Source organism: Penaeus monodon, chromosome 12 (genome assembly GCF_015228065.2).
Source record: "Penaeus monodon isolate SGIC_2016 chromosome 12, NSTDA_Pmon_1, whole genome shotgun sequence".
In the NCBI taxonomy this organism is placed as follows: domain Eukaryota; kingdom Metazoa; phylum Arthropoda; class Malacostraca; order Decapoda; family Penaeidae; genus Penaeus; species Penaeus monodon.
The window spans coordinates 41,169,205-41,184,204 of record NC_051397.1 but is presented as its reverse complement, the minus strand read 5'-3'; positions in this window follow the sequence as shown (position 1 = coordinate 41,184,204).

Here is a 15,000-nt window from a genome sequence, read left to right as displayed (position 1 = left end):
ATCAAGAAAAACGCCAAGAGGGGGAGGATCCCGAAAAGGACACTGTTGTGACAGATGGGAGTCACGTAAGCATTCAGGTGAGAGCGGTGAGGATAATGGGGAAGAGGGGATGGTGCTCATGGTGCAGATGGAGAAGGCGATGATGTGGTGTGTTGGGAGAGAGTGGGAGGAAGATGGGTAGGGGAACTCGATACTATGAATGTAGAGCGAATAGGAACTGGAGAGTGGATAGGGGAGCAGAGCATTCTCTTGGGTAATGTATGGGAAGTTTTAGATGTCTTCAGTGGTTAATGGTTAATAATTTAATCAAATAAATGTGCGAGACATCAAAGTCATATAAGACAATGGTAAATTATAGTAGCATAAAGGGAATTAGTTAATGTTTAGGGTAAGGTTAAAGCTTTAAACAGTACTAGAGGGTAGTATGGTGGTGAAAGAGTAGAGAGCATGAGTTGATATTATAAGGTAAAGGTTGTTAAAAGGGGACGGACGTAAGGGGAGGGGACGTATCTTCTATAGTTTCTGGATGGTAGTTGGGTGAGGAGCTCTGAAAAACAAGGTTTTCTTATGAGGAGGAGAAGAGGGAGAAGTGAGTGTAAGAGAGGTGGTAGAAGATGGGGTGGAACGTTTAGATTGCCTGGTGCGACAAGTAGAGTGAGAAGGAAGGGTAGGCATCAGGGAAGTGGTAAAGGTTAGAGTATCTGGATTTAAACTGGAAAAGGAATTTGATTGGAGTAAAGAGGGAATAGAGGTAGGATGGTTTGGGGTAGAGGGGGGAGGTACTAGAGGGGAGCAGAGCAAAAGACAGTTTTGTAATAGGTAGAATGAGAAAACCCTAGTCGGCGTGTTTCCTGTCTGGTCTCCATAGAGTGAGGCCTAGTTTGAATCTGAGATCTGCTCCCTCAGATTCGATCTTGTATAAAATTACAATATGGGAGCCACCACAATTGCCACACGTGCATGACTTGAGCAGAGCAGTTTAAACGGGCCAGGTTGGGTACACAAAGGGCAGCAGGATGTAGAGCAAGTGTTTGGCTGAGCGGCCAAAGCAACAACATTTCTGACATTAATGGGGAAGGGGTCGATATGGTCGGACTGGGCAGGTCACTCCACCAGTATGAACTTCACAGGGGAGGTCATACCTACGGAAGCTAATCTTGGCAATAATTGTGTAGGGCTAATGCTGGCCTCTTGGAGGAATAGTGTCGACGACGCAGGCGAGTAGGTCGTTTTTACAGTCTGGCCAATTCTTGTCATAAACAGGACAATCAGTCAGCTAGACGGAAACAGTTCCGGTGTAAAGTGAGGAAGTACTATGGGGAGGAGAACAATAAGGATGAAGAGTTTTAAAAAGGGAGAAGGGGTAGATGATGAATGGTTAATGGTTAAAAAAGAAATGCGCTAGACTTAAGGGCATTTAACACCATAGGAAGGTATAGTATTAGCAAGTATAGGAAGGGGGATTGAGTTAGTAATTAGTTGCTATACGTCAGTAGCCTAGAGTAGTATTGGAAAGGGTAAAGATGGGTAAAGGAGGCGATGAGTGAATGAGTTACAGTAGGATTAAGCAAGGGGGATTAAATCAAGTGAAGGATATGTAGGAGAACAGGTTGTCGAAGCTGAATGTATGGGATTCCACAAGGATGCCTGATAGGTTTGTGAAGGGAGGATAGGTGAGGGAAAGCAGAGGTACGGGTTGCAGTAAAGCAAGGACAGGAATACAGGATGTATGGAACTGAAAGAGGAACATTACACAGGTAACATAGGGGCAAATTAGAATGTGACGTCAGATAGGAGTGTGTTAGGCAGGTGTTGCCAATACGTGAGTGAGAGCCGTCTCCCAACATCTGTTCCAATGAAACTTTAGAGTAATCTATTGGTGCTAAGACTTGACCAGGAAGATTGCCACCGGGTTTAAAGGAAGGTCTTACAGTCGGGGTAATAATCCATGGCTGGAATACATGAGAAATGGGCTTTGTGTGGTGTGGCCGTGATGGAGCATGTTAGAGTATCTGCCTGTTCATTTCCGGGAATTCCGACATAGCTGGGCACCCAGCAAAATCTGATAGATTTGTGATGCGTAGACAGGTAGAACAACCAATCCCGAATATTACAGACAAGGGGATTGGTCGAGTGCATTGACTTTATGAGAAATAAACAGTTATGGGTGTCAGTAAAAGTAGTGGAAGAGGATGAAGGGAGTAAGCATGTGTGTTTTAAGGCAAAAAGGAGTGTCTACAGTTCTGTAGTAAGGACACTGGGTTCAGGATGGAGGGGGTATTTGAATGTAGTAGTTTGCACAAGTAGCTAGTTAGAATTTATTGGGTTTCAAGAGCTTTTCTTGAAACCCAATTTCCTGTCGTCCATGCATGACTGAAAACAGTTAATTGGAAGGATAGAGTGGAAGATGAAACCTGATGGACATACAGTAATGAATACCGCCAGGGCTTTCATGGGTGTTGCGGCATGACTGCAAGGCAGCGCGGAGTTCACAGGAAGAAAAAGGTGCATTATGTTTGTCTGACAGTTTATGGATCCGACGTCACACAGCTGAAATAGACATAGATGTAATTAAGGAAACAATTTCCCAATCTAGTTATTTTCCTGTTCCAGACTGTACAGGGAAGACAAGTGGATGCTCTTTTAATGGAGATAAGGGCTGAAAGCTGATTAGAGGGCTGCTTCGTCTGCAAAGATAACTGTTTTTTTCAGGCTAACACCGTTTAAGCATGGCACTTGGTGAAATTAGAATTGCTGTATAGACATCTCTGGACTGTAACTGTGAACCATTGTGCATACTGAAATGGACGAGAAGGGGGATGGGGGGGTTTGGGAAGGGAAAGAGAGTAAATTAAATTGTCCCCGTTAACCTTTCAAAGCACCAGGTGGGGGAATAAGGAAAGTGGGCATGAAGTAGGAAAAGGAGGACTGGAAATTGGTCCTATAGGGAAAGGGGTTGTAAAACTGACCAATGAAAGTCTAAAAGGAAATGAAAGGAGCATAGGAGAGGTAAAGGCATGAAAATGATTGCGTTGCATGTCAAATGTGGGGGGCGCTCTGATTAGGAATAATATCAGTTTTGGAGAGGGAGTGTTCTGGGGATTGGCCACGGGAGGTAGGGGTTGAATCCCACCAAAGAGTTGGGGCGGCAGTTAAAATCCTGATTATAAGAAAAGAGTTTCAAAGGCAACACAGTCAAGGGGGTTGGAATGGGAGAAGTAGTCTAAAACAACTGCGATCCAGCAGTGAAGAAAGATGCGAATAACTGTGCAAGGACGTGGTTTGAGAAGGAGGTATAACATATGGTATTTTCTGATGGATAAGTATAGACAAGACAAAGGGAGTGGTGGGAAGAGACAAAGTGGTAATTGGGAATTGCTTAAGTGTAAAAAAAAAGTCTCTAGGGGGCAGATAATGGATAAAGGGTTTTAAGAAAAGGATTAAGGTCAGCCTGTGAGTACGGAAACGGTGAATATTTCAATCTAGGAGAAATATTTTTTTAGTTAATTTAAAGTAATAAAGTAACAGTGCGTGTTTTGGGGAATTTGGAGGGCAGGAGCTAGGGTGAGATAGGAATGAGAGGGGAGATGGTTTAGTATCAGGCGGTGGACTTTTTTTATTTTTTGAAAAAGTTCTGCCATATCATCATCTATAGTCATTAGTGGCGTAATACAAAAGATAGTGAAGGGTGGGGCATGGGGGCAAAGGTTCAGTAAGGCGATGTTCGTGGATTTCCAGAATGGTCAGTATTAAAACAAACAAATGTACTAAAAAAGGTCACACAGCTTTATAGTAAAGCATTGTGGCAAAAAGGGTAAAAATTAGTTAACGATTTGGATAAGTAGATAGAAAGGAAGACGAAGAAGAAGAAAAGGAAAAGGAAAGAGAGAAGAAGACACCTCAAAATAATTAGAGGGAAGGACTGATGTCCAAGAAAGGGGTGATCCCCTACATTGGGCCTCAGTCTCTGCCTCTTATGCCCCCCTGCCCCTGACAACAACATGCAAGGGGTTTGGGGGGGGGGCATTATAACCAGGTTGGGCACAGAGGTTATCGTGCTGTGGAACGGCAGTATTTTGGGAGGATGTCCTAGACGCCAACAATTCTGACATTGACGGGGGGGGGGGGGGTCCCAATGTCTCCACAATCCGACCATATTTTTCATAGATGGCAGTTTGTTGGGGAGATATGGAGACAGTTCCGGTACAAGTATTGAGGGTGGGATAAGGTCCCGCAGGAATGGGTTTTTCCAGTGAATTCTGTCAGGGTTAATGCTTCACCTGGGTTTTGGGCATAACCGTAATGAGACGAAAGGAGACATTGCTAGAAGAGGAGTGTGTTTGTCAGATAAAGTGCTGTGCGGGTGGGGGGTCATGTAAAAAACAGTCCCGTGTGGCTCAGCTAAATAGAGTATTTAAGATATTTGTAGAGGTGGGGGTAGTAGAAAATGGGACGTGTTGAAAAGGGAATAGTGTTGAGAGGTATATTGCGGAGAGCTGGACAGTCGGTTTTAGATAGTAACAAGGAGAATGGGGTGGTTGACGAAGAAGTTGTGGGGTAGAGGGGATGAAGTTGAGAATGTTGGGAGTAGGAATGTCCTCCTGGAGGTTAGTATTGACCTGGGGATGATGTAATATTAGGCATTGAGGAGGGTAGTAGTAGCAGCGTTCAGAATCGAGTTAAAGGAGAACCTGGGCTGGGGTTATAAGCTAAAATAAATAAGGTCATGTAGCACTAAGTAAGGTACAGTAAAGGGTAGTGAACCGCAGTTGAGTTAGTATAAGTTGCTATTCAACTATCTAGATTAATATTGAAAAGGTGGGTAAAGGAGTTGATGAGTGAATGGGTTAGGTAGGCTTAGGTAAAGGGGTTAGATCAAGTGAAGGATATGTATGCTTCTGAGGAAGGAGAACAGGTTGTCAAAGCAGAAGTGTGAGATTCTGTAAGGATGTCTGATAGGTTGGGAGATCGGTGAAGGGAGGGTAGGTGGGGGAAAGCAGAGATACAGGCTGCATCAAGCGTGGACAGGACAATAATGTGTGTGGAACTGAAAGAGGACATTACATAGGAAGCATAGGGGTGGATCGAATGTGACATCAGATAGGAGTGTGTTAGTTGGGTATGCCAATACATAAGTGGGCAAGAACCGTCTCCCATCGTCTGTTCCAAAAAATGGAGCTGACCAGCAGGAGAGTGATAGTTTTACAGTATGTAATTTATTAGTGCGAGACTTGACCAGAAAGATCAGTTATACAAGAAGGTCTTAAAGTGGGGGTAATAATAAGTGGCTGGAATACATGAGAAACATGGTTGATGTGATGTGGACATACCAGTTAGAGGTGTCTGCCTGTTCATTGCCAGGGATTCCAACATGGCTGGGCACCCAGCAAAATGAAATAATTTTATGGTGTGTGGATAGGTAGAACCAGTTCTGGATCATACAGACAAGGGGGTTGTTAGAGTACATTGCTTTATGAGAGTTAATGAGTTACGGGTGTCAGTAAAAATAATGAAAGAGGAAGAAGGGAGTGAGTAATGTATTTAAGGCAAAAAGGAGTGTGTACAGTACTGTAGTAGGACACTGGATTAGGAGGGACGGGGTATTTGAAAGTGCGAGTTGGGAAGGTTACTGCGAAACCAGCAACCAAGGTGGATTTAGAGCCATCCTGTAGACATGAATACTGGAGGAGTAAACGTAGACATAATCAAGACAGTGGGGGGGGTATCTGATTTTGGTGGGTCAGGGAAAACAGGAGCAAATACGGCGTAAGGTTAAAGCCTGGAGGGACAGAATGGTACCCATGCAAATGTAGAAAGAAGTAGGAAAACGTGAAGCAAAGGTAGGAAGCAGGATCATGGGATAGTTAGTTTAGTGATGAGCAAGCTAGTGGAATCGAACATAGCATCGGAGAGAGAGACGGGTACGGTGTCGAGAGAGAGATGGCATGCCTGACTCAGTGCACAGGCTTTCAAATGGAGAGGAGCGGAAGGTGCCTAGGGCTAAGCGAAGACAGCAGTGGTGGATTGTATCAAGATAAGCAGGGAGGAGGTTGAGGCAAAGGAGTAATATGGCATCCATAATCGAGAGTGGAGAGAATCAAGGTAACATGAAAATGGAGTAGAGTTTGGGCTCTGAGCCCCAGATATACGGACAGAGTTTGCAAGATCCAGAGGCGGCGGGGAGCTAAAAATTTAATGGTAAAATGAATATGGGGGTTTCTTTGCCAGACAATTTGGAGTCAAAAATAACACCAAGGAATTTACCAAAGGAACGGTATTGGAGTGGAGTGCCATATAAAGAAGAGTGGAGGTTAGGGACCTACACGTGTGCAAAAGAAAGCATGAGAAAGATTTGGAGGTAGAAAAGCGAAGCCATGGTTAGTGGCCCACGAGATACTGCTGATATTGCAGACTGAAGGAACTGGCGGAGATTTGGGATGGATGTGTCAGAGGCGAAGTTGGTTAAATCATCAACATATAGTGATGATCGAGCTCCTGGTGGTAAAACTGAGCAATGTTATTAAGGCAAGAAGGAATAAAATGGGCTGAGCACACTGCCTTGTGGGACGCCTTCGAACTAGGAAATGATGATAATGTGGAAGAGGCAATTTTGACCTGGAAAGTGGTTTGGAGAGAAAGACCTTATAAAGACACCCATGTTTCACGTTTGCCTAGGGAGGACAATTTTTCGAGAATATGGTACCGCCATGTGGTATCATATGCTTTTTCTAGGTCAAAGAATATGGCTAATATGGATTCATGTCATGCAAATGCAGATGTAATATATGTCTCAAAATGAGCAAGTGGGTTAGCTGTACTTCAGGAACGGCGAAACCAAATGGGAAGGAGAGAGAAGATTGTGAGATTCAAGGTACCACATTAAGCAGAAGTTAACCATTTCCTTTAGTAGTTTGCACTAGCAGTTAGTTAGAGCGAAGGAAAATTTCCTGACGTTCATATGTGGTTGAAAATAGTTTATAGGAAAGATAGAGAGGAAGATGGAAGGTGTCAGAGCATAGGTGGTGAATACCGTCAGGGCCTTCATGAGTGCTGTGGCATGACTGTAAGGCAGCATTGACTTCAGAGGAAGAAAAAGGAGCATTATAGGACTCTGCAGAGGATAGGGTGAAGATGATGAGGGTGCATTCCCTGATGGTTTTAATAGAAGAGAAGTGTGGAGAAAGGTGAGAACCACTACTGACCTGGCTGAAATAGTCACCTAGTTCATTAGCGACCTGGAGAGGATCAGAGATGAGAGTATCTCGAATATGGAGGATGGGGGCTGGGTGCCTGATAATTTGTGGATCTGGTGCCAAACAGTTGAGATAAATGTAGATGATGTAATTGAGGAAACAATTTTGCCAGCTATTTGTTTTACTGTTCTGGATTGTACGACAAAGACAGGCGGATGCTCTTTTAAAGAAGATAAAAGCTGATAGATGATTAGGGGTGCCTCGTTTGTAGCGGTAACGTTTCCAGGTTTCACGTTTTAAAGAAAAGTTTTTTGTGAAATCGGTTTTCCACCATGGAACACATTTGGGGTTAGGTTTGAGGTTCAAGGAAGGGCTAGTGGCCCTCTTGGGAATATTGTGAAATATTGTATCATATCTAAATAAAGGGGAAAGGGGGGGGGGGGGGGGGGGTAGAAACGCAGAGTGTGAAGTGAAAGTACGCCGGTCCTCTATCAAGCACTACAGGGGGGATTTAAAAAAAGGGTACTAGAATAGAAAAGGAGAACGGGAAAAGGGGTCTAGAACTGCTGACCATGAAATTAAAATGAAGAAAAGGGGGAGCACAATGAATCAATGCGGGAAAAGATGCGTGCTATGTCAAGGTGTGTAGGCGATCAAAATTTAAAATAGAAAGGCCGTTGTGGGAGAAGCATTCTAGGGTTTGGGCCCACGAGAGTGTGACGGCAGTTGAAAAATTGATTTTCAAGGCAAAAAGCAATGGGGGGGGGAAGGGGGAAAAGTAGGCTAAATTTTAAAACTGTGATCCGGCAAGAAAGTCGAATATTGTGCAGGGGACATTGGTTTGGAATGAGGTATAATATGGTGATTCTGATGATAAAATGACGGACATAAAGGGAGTGGAAGAAGAGACAAAGGGTTTTGGGGATTGGTATGGAGGATGTGCAAGAAAGTCTCTTGGAGGCAGATAATGGAGGAGTTATAAGAAGAAAGGATATGACGAAGGTGGGTCTTGGGGACGGAAACCACAATTTCCAATGTAGGAGAGCTTATTTTGGGTTAGATCTTGATGATTAACGATTACTGCCGTTGGAGAATTTGAAGGAAAGGACTAAGGGGGAAAAGGATTGAGAGGGGAAAGGGGTATGTTTATCAGGAGGGGTATCAGGAGGTGGGGATCTGGGAGGCAATTTGTGACAAAAGGGGGTTTCCGTTGTACCCGGGAGGAGCTGGAGCAAAGGGGGGGGGGCTGTGAGGGATGGGCTGTGTTGAGAGGGTAGGAGGAAAAGGATTGGGGGGAATGGTGGAGGAGGGATATCCATCACTTTGAGTGGGGAGGAGGGGAGTTGTGGGGATTGAGGGTGGATAAAGGGGGTTTTCGGTTAAGTTTGGGAACTCGATTGAAAATTTTGAATATTTCAAATTTTCCTGCAAAGGATTGGTTGGGGATTTTTTTGGACAAAGGTTTTCTTATGAGGGGGGGGGGAGGAGCGGTGTCTAGGAGTAGAGGCATAAGTGGGTGGGGGTGAGTTTTGGGGTAAAAAAGGGGTAGAATTTAGTCTGTCTGGGGGTCGTGCGGGGATGAAGGGGAAGGTGTTGGGGGCTGCAGAAAAGTTGGAGTTTTGGGGTTTAGAATGGCAAAAAAATTTTTGACGGGGGAAGGGTACGAGGTACAAGTGGGGAAGTTGTTTTATGGAAAAGGTAAAGGGAGGGTGGGTTTTTGGGGGGGGGGGGGGGGGGGGAGGGGGGGAGGGGGACGGGGGGGGAGTTGGCCCTCGAGGGGCCCCCCCCTAAAAAAGGCACCCCCTTTAATTTTTTGGGGGGACCCCCCTAAAACATTATGGGGGGCCCGTGGAAAGGGCTGGCGAGATTTGAAGGTTTTGTTTTTCTCATGAGGGCACGGGTTATAGGTTTTCTTTCCCAAAGCCAACTTTTGGGGGAGGAAATTAATTTTGGCCGGGGTTTACCAGGAAATAAATTAAAAGTCCCTTTTGTTTTTGGAAATTTTTTTTTGGCCCCCCCCCTTTTTAAGAATTGGAGGGTTGAAGCCGGAGGAGGGGAAAGGGCCCCCAATTACCAAATTTTGGGAAAATAGGGATTTTTAGATGGCTTTTTTAACCCAAATTTTAGGGGGGGGGTTTGAGGGGGGAAAGAGAAACATTGAGTTATAATTTTTTGCTTTTTTTTCGATGTCTTGACGAAACGGACGATGGGTCGGCGACGAGAAGACACTTTGCCCATGTTTTGAGCATTGCTGGAAGAAGGTTTTGTCAGAGTGGGAAGTGTGGGAGGGATCACAAAATCGTTCCATTGGTGGCTAAATAGAGTATATAAGATTTTATAACGGGGTTTAGAAGACGGGGCGTGTGGAGAGGAGTAGTATTGAGGGAGGTGGTATTATGGAGAGGTGGACAATAAAGCTGTAGAGTAGTAACAAGGGAGGATTGGGTAGCTGATGAAGATTGTGGGGGTAGAGGTAATAAAGTTCAGCATGTTGGGAGACTAGTAATGTCTCCTGGAGTGTTAACTCGGGTGGATAATGTACTAGCAGGCATTGAGGAGGGGGTAGTAGTTCCCGTAGTAAAAGGAGAGCCTGGGGTCGGAGAATCGGAAGAGTTTGAATTGACTGGGCTACTTGATGAAGGGGCAAGCATCATTGCCCCTAATAAAGGCATAATCTCTTCATTATTGGCCATGCTAAGCCTGGAGTATGTTGGGGAGAGAAACCTTCCACCCCTCAGGTTCCCCTTGAGGGGTAAGAGCTAGACAACTAAAACGGTAATACCGTGCCCATGGCTTCCTCGGGCCGTTCAGGAATGGCATAAAGTCAACCCTTTATCCTTTCGGCACGGCTCTCACGCCATAGGAAGTAGATAGTAGAAAGGGTTGGGGAAGGGACGGAAACGAAAAAGCAGGAGAGAAAAAAAAAGACCATACAAAATTAGTTGCGTCAAGAGCTGAGGCCCAAGATAGGGGAGATCCCCAGCTTTGGGTCCAATTCTCACCTCCTAAGCCCCCTCCCCACTCATGACAACAACGGCAAGGGATTGGAGGGGGGGAATGGTAGGAAGACAATTGAGTTAGTAATTTGTGGTTTTTTGCGTCAAGTCTATAGTATTATTGGAAAGGGTAATGATGGGTAGGAGTGAAAGGGTTAAGGCAAGATTAAGTAAGGGGATTAGATCAAGTGAAGGGCATTACGTATGCGTCTGAGGAAGGTGAAAGGTTCTTGAAGCAAAAATGTGGGATTCCCCTAAGGATGTCTGACAGGTTGGGGGGCGGTCAGTGAAGGGAGAATAGATTAGGGAAAGCAGAGGTAGGACTAATCAGTGGGGCTACTTGATGATGGGGCAAGCCACATTGCCCCTATAAGGATATAAAATCTTCATTACTGGCAATGTAAGCCTAGAGCATGTTAGGGTGAGAAACAGTTCACCACTCAGGTTCCTCTTGAAGGGTAAGTTTAGACAACTAAACAGGGATATACCGTGCTCATGGCTCCCTCAGCCGTTCATGACTGGCACCAAGTCAGCCTTTCATCCCCTCAACACGTCTCTCACACATTAGGGAAAAGGATAGTATAAGGGGTTGGAGAAAAACGGGAAAAGAAATGAGGGAAGGAAAGACTACAAAAGTAGGCGAGTCGAGAGCTGAGGCCTAAGGCAGGTGAGATCCCCCGCACTGGGGCTCAGTCCGCCCTCCCCCTACGACAAAACGGACAAGGGATTGGGGAGTGGGGGTGTAGGGGGAACCCAAAAAGAATCGACCCACTTGCTCAAAGGTGGGAATGCGAAATATGGGGGAAGGATAATAAGATGAAATAGTAATAAGGGTTGAGGAGGCAGATAATGAAGATGTGCATAGGAGATGGTTAGGACAATAGTAGATATTTTTTTACTTTTTAAAATTTTCTGAAGCGTCAACACCAAAGGTCATTAGCGGGGGTTTTCCAAAACAGCGATATCGTGAGGTTGTGGAAAAAAACCCCCAGGTAAAAAAAGTCTTTTTTAAATCTAGGGGTCAGATTTGGGGAACAGGTAGGTTATTAAGGGTTTAAAAAGATTTTAAGATGGTGTTAATTGAAAAAAGAGGAGGGTATAAAAGGGGTAGAAGGGGGGAGGGATGGATTGGAAAAAAAAAGGGTTTGTTAAAAGGGGGGAAACCGGGAAAAATTTTAAATAAGGGTTATGGGGGGAAAAAAATATTTTCATTAAAATAAAAACCCAAAAATAAAAAGGGAAGGGAAAAAAAATAAAATTTGGGGGTGGGAAAAGGGAGGTCTACCCCTCCGCCCCGGTAAGAGTAGGGGGGGGGCTTTTAAAGGGAATTTTCAAAAAACGTTTTTTTTGGGGGGGGGAAAGGTGGGAAAAAGGCTCCATCTTTTGGGGGGGGGAAACCCCTTAAGTACAAAACATAAAAAATTTTAATTTTTGGGGTTAAGAAAAGGGGGAAAAAAAGGCTACCCCCCGGTCCCGTAAAGACTAGGAATTTAAAAGGGTAGGAGGTGGAGGTTTAATTTCAGCCAAACTTCAAAATTGGGGAAATAGGAAGGGAGAAAAAGGGTTAAGGGTTAATGGTTAAAAGCAAAAAATTTGCTAGACATCCGCCCTGTAGCACTAGGGGAAAAAGGGGGGTTAGGAAGGGTTTTGATTGTTTTTTGTTTCAACTTCAAAAAATTTGAGGAAAGGGAAAAGGGGGGGAGGATGTTTTTTTTTTTTTTTTTTTTTTTTTTTTTTTTTTTTTTTTTTGTTTTTTTTTTTTTTTTTTTTTTTTTTGGGGGGGTTTTTAGATTAATGAAGAATATGTATGTTTTTTGAGAGAGAATGGGTTGTTAAAGCAAAATTTGGGGGGTTCTGAGGATGTTGATAGTTTGGGGGGTGGGGAAGGGGGGATAGGGGGGGAAAGCGAGTACGAGTTTTTCAAAAACGTGGGCACTGAGTGGGATGTGTGGGTTTGGAGTGTCTGGTGGTGTTTTGACTTTAGGAGAAAAGAGTTACAAAAGGGATTCACGTGCGAAAGGAGGGAGTGGAAGGGTAGAGGGGGGGGTGGGAGGGAATGTGGGGGGGGTTGGGGGGGGGGAGGGCTTTATTGGGAGGGGGGGGAGGATGGGTGTAGGGGGGATACGTTAGGAGGAGGAGGGAATCAGATTACTTGAAGGTGGAAGGAGCGGGAGTTGAAAGATTTGGATTTGGGGGAGTTTTCTTTAGGTAATTTTTGAATTTATTTTCAGGGTTTTTCTTCTTCTGGTTGGTTCGGATTTTTTGGGGTAAAGGTTTTTGTGGGGGGGGGAAGAGAACTGGTGTCTCGCTAGAGCAAAGGAAGGTGGGGGGATTTGTTGGTGGGGGAAGAGGGGGTGGAATTTTTGTTTGTCTGTTAGGGGTGTGCAGGGGGAAGGGGGGAAGGTGTTGGGATTGTAGTGGTGATTGAAGTATCTTGTAGAGTTTGGGAGTGTTGGATTTAGGATGGCAAAAGATTTTGACTGGGGAAGGTAGGAGGTAGAAGAGGGGGGGGAGATGTAGGGGGGGGGGGTTTTGGAAAATTTGGTAAATTTGGCAGTATTACTGGGAAGAGAAAGGGGAAAAACCCAGCGACGTGCTTCTTGTCTGGCTTACGTAGTGGCCGTTTAAATCTGGAGTTTGCCCCTCAGACCAAATTTATAGGTGGGGAAAACCCCATAAAATACATAGGGGGGCCGCCACAGTTGGCACATGTGCTGATTGGGGCGGGGCTTTTAGACGGGTTGGGCCCCGGGTTTTGGGCACATATGGGCTCTGGCTGGGGAACGGCAATTTTTGGGGGTTGTCCTAGCCCCAAACAATTTTGGCACTGATGTGGAGGGGGTTTTAGGACGAAAGGGGGGGATTCTCCTCCTTGTAGAGTTAAAAAGGGAAGGTCAGCCTAGGGAAGGTAATTTTGGGCTTTTTTAGGGGTTTTCTTTCGAGACCTCGGGGTAAAGGGGAAACATTGTACTGATGTTGGTCATAGTCTGTGAGACAGGCAAGTAGATCTTCTCCCACTGACCAATCTTTGCATAGATTGGGGAATTTGCTGGGGAGATTGAAACTGTTCCGGGCAAGTATTGGGGTTGGATGGGGGTTTTGCAAGGATGGGGTTAACATAAGGTCTGTTAGTTTTGTTAATGCTATAGCTTGGTTTCGGGTGTTACTTTGGGGCAAGCGGGAGCGGTCGGTCGGGTACGAAAAAACTTTTCCCACTTGTTTTTGGAGCATTGTTGAAGGAAGGTGGGTCAGAGTGGGAGCGTGGGAGGGATCACGAAAATCGGTCCCATTTTTGGGTCGCTAAGGGTATTCAAAATTGTTTAAGATAGGGGTAGAAAGGGGGGGCGTGACAAGATGGAGTAAATGTTAAGGGGGGTAGGTTTTGGGGGGGTGGGCAATAAGGGGTGTAAAAGGGTTTTAAAAAGGGAGGATGGGGTGGTTGTGTTGGGGGTTGTGGGGGTAGAGTGTTTTAAGTTGGCATGTGGGAGAGTGGGAAAGTTTCCTTTAAAGGGGTTTATTGTTGGGTACTGTACTAGTAGGTATTGATGGGGGTAGTTTTGCATGTTCGAGCCGTGGTCAAAAGGGGACCTGGGGGGCAGGGAATCGGGTGGGTTTTCTCGTTGGGGCTATTTGATAAAGGGGGAACCCCATTGCCCCTAATAGGGGGATATGTTTTTATTTCTGGCCATGGGAACCTTGGGTTATGTTGGGGATAAAAAAAGTCCACCCCCCGGGTCCCCCCGAGGGGTAAGGGCTAATAACTAAAAACGGGGGAATACCGGCCATGGCTCCCCCCAGGCCGTTCGGACGGAAAAAAGTCAGCCTTTCATCCTTTCAGCACGGCTTCACACCTTAGGAGGTGGGAAAAAAGGTTTTGGGGAAGGGGAAAACGAAAAGTGGGGAAAGGAAAAAAAAGACCCTGCAAAATTATTTTAGTCGAGGCGATCCCAAAAGGGTTTGGGGAAATTCCCCATCATTGGGTCACAGTCTCCGCCTCCTAAGCCCCCCCACGACAACAACGGGCAAGGGATTGAGGGGGGTAGGGTTAGGTAAGGGGATTAGATTAAGTGAAGGATATGTATGCGTCTGGGAAGGAAAACGGTTGTCAAAGAGAAAAAGGGGGATTCTGTAGGATGCCGATAGGGTTTGGGGGGGGGGCGGGGAAAGGGGGGAAGTGGGGAAAAAGGGGGGATAAATGGGGAAAGCAAAGGGACGGGGTGCATAAATGTGGGGCACACAACAGACTGTGTGGAACTGAAAGGAGGACATTACATAGGAAACATACGGGTGGATCGGAATGCGAGATTAGATAAATTTTTCTCGGTGTGGACGCAGGGTGGGTCGGGAAACAGAGGGAAAAACGGTATAAGCCTGGGGGGCGAAAGAAGAAAAAGGAAGAGGGCGGAGAGGGGGAAATGGGAAGGGCGAGGTAGCAAAGGTAAGAAGTTGGGATTGTGGGATGGTTAGTTTTGTGAGGGAAAGTTGGTGGAATCGAGCAAAGCATCGGGGGAAGAGCGATGGTATCCCTGATTCAGTGTACATGCTCTCAACTGGAGAGGAGGGAGGAGCCTAGGGTTAAGCGAAGCTGCAGTGGTGGTTGTATCAAGAGACAAGGAGGAGGTTGAGCACCATAACGAGAGGGGATTTTTCGCTCGGAGCCCAGGATATATGAAAAGAGTTTTTTAAAATTCGGGGCGGGCAAACTTTTTCTTTAAGTAAGAGATATGGGGCCCCGCCGGACAATTTGGAGTCAAAAAAAAACACCACGGTTTTCCCGAAGAACGGTATTTGGGTGGGTGTCAATAAAAAGT